Source organism: Capsicum annuum, chromosome 3, assembly GCF_002878395.1.
Source record: "Capsicum annuum cultivar UCD-10X-F1 chromosome 3, UCD10Xv1.1, whole genome shotgun sequence".
Lineage (NCBI taxonomy): Eukaryota > Viridiplantae > Streptophyta > Magnoliopsida > Solanales > Solanaceae > Capsicum > Capsicum annuum.
The window spans coordinates 2315791-2317523 of record NC_061113.1 but is presented as its reverse complement, the minus strand read 5'-3'; positions in this window follow the sequence as shown (position 1 = coordinate 2317523).

Sequence of the window (1733 nt, the reverse complement as noted above, 5' to 3'; positions counted from 1 at the left end):
ACACATATATACGTTAAATATACACGTCTATAGAAGATCTATTCACATATATACACTCTATTCTATGTATATGTAATACTTTAAATGAGATATACTACAATATATATACATTACAATATATATTTGTATAGTTATATACTATTTATAAAACATATACACATGTATACGTTAAATATACACGTCTATAGAAGATCCATTCACATATATACACTCTATTCTATGTATTTGTAATACTTTAAATGAAATATCCTATAATATATATACATTACAATATATATTTGAATAGTTATATACTAATTTATAAAATATATACACATGTATACGTTAAATATACACGTCTATAGAAGATCTATTCACATATATCACTCTATTCTATGTATATGTAATACTTTAAATGAGATATACTACAATATATATACATTACAATATATATTTGTATAGTTCTATACTAATTTATAAAATATATACACATATATACGTTAAATATACACGTCTAGAGAAGATCTATTCACATATATACACTCTATTCTATTTATGTGTAATACTTTAAATGAAATATACTAGAATATATATACATTACAATATATATTTGTATAGTTATATACTAATTTATAAAACATATACACATGTATACATTAAATATACACGTCTATAGAAGATCTATTCACATATATACACTCTATTCTATGTATATTTAATACTTTAATTGACATATACTATAATATATTTGTATAGTTATATACTAATTTGTAAAATATATACACTTGGATACGTTAAATATATACGTCTATAGAAGATATATACACACCATTCAATTTATATGTATTAGTTTAAATAAAATATGTACTACAATACATATATATACACTACAATATTTATATATATATAGTTATATACTAATTTATAAACTATATACATAACGTATATATTAAATATACTCATTTATAGAAGATATATACACACATATATATACCATTCAATATATTCACTACTTTAAATAAAACATACACTACAATATACAATATATATATATATATATATATAGTTATATACTAATTTATATAACATATAAACATGTATACGTTAAATATATATACTACTTTAAATAAAAGTATAAAATATATGCTACTTAATATAATAAATTAATAATACTTGATAGTAAATTAATAATGTATTAAAACTAAGTTTTTAATTTCAGTTTGTGAAATTCTGAATTTTCAAAAAAAAAAAAAAAAACTTAACCGGGCCGGACAGGTTAACCGACGGGCCCAAATAGGGTTGGGTCCGGGCCGAGTTAACCGGACCCAAATAAAAAACCCAACCGGACCGGGACCCGGACCCGGACCCCTAAATCCTTTGGAGTTACCAGGCTGGATCAAACCGGGCCGATTTAATTATGTAGGTCGGTTCGGACCGGTTTTAATCGGCCCATTTGACACCCTTAACTCGTGGCTAGAAAATTATACTAGTAACCTCCTTAATTTATTGCAGAAATTTGTCGATTAATAATCGAAGAATTATATCAAAATTAAAATGTGACAAGAAATATCTGTATCCATATATAATAAAGCTGGCTCTATCTTTCACCTAATCTTGAGAAAGTAGTCTAAACCCCTTTTATTCTTACCCGAAATTCCAACTGCGTACTTGAAGAAATTCACGAGGATCCTATCACTTGATATTATTCATATCTCGTACATAAATTAACAAATAAATTCTCTGGTAAGTATCTG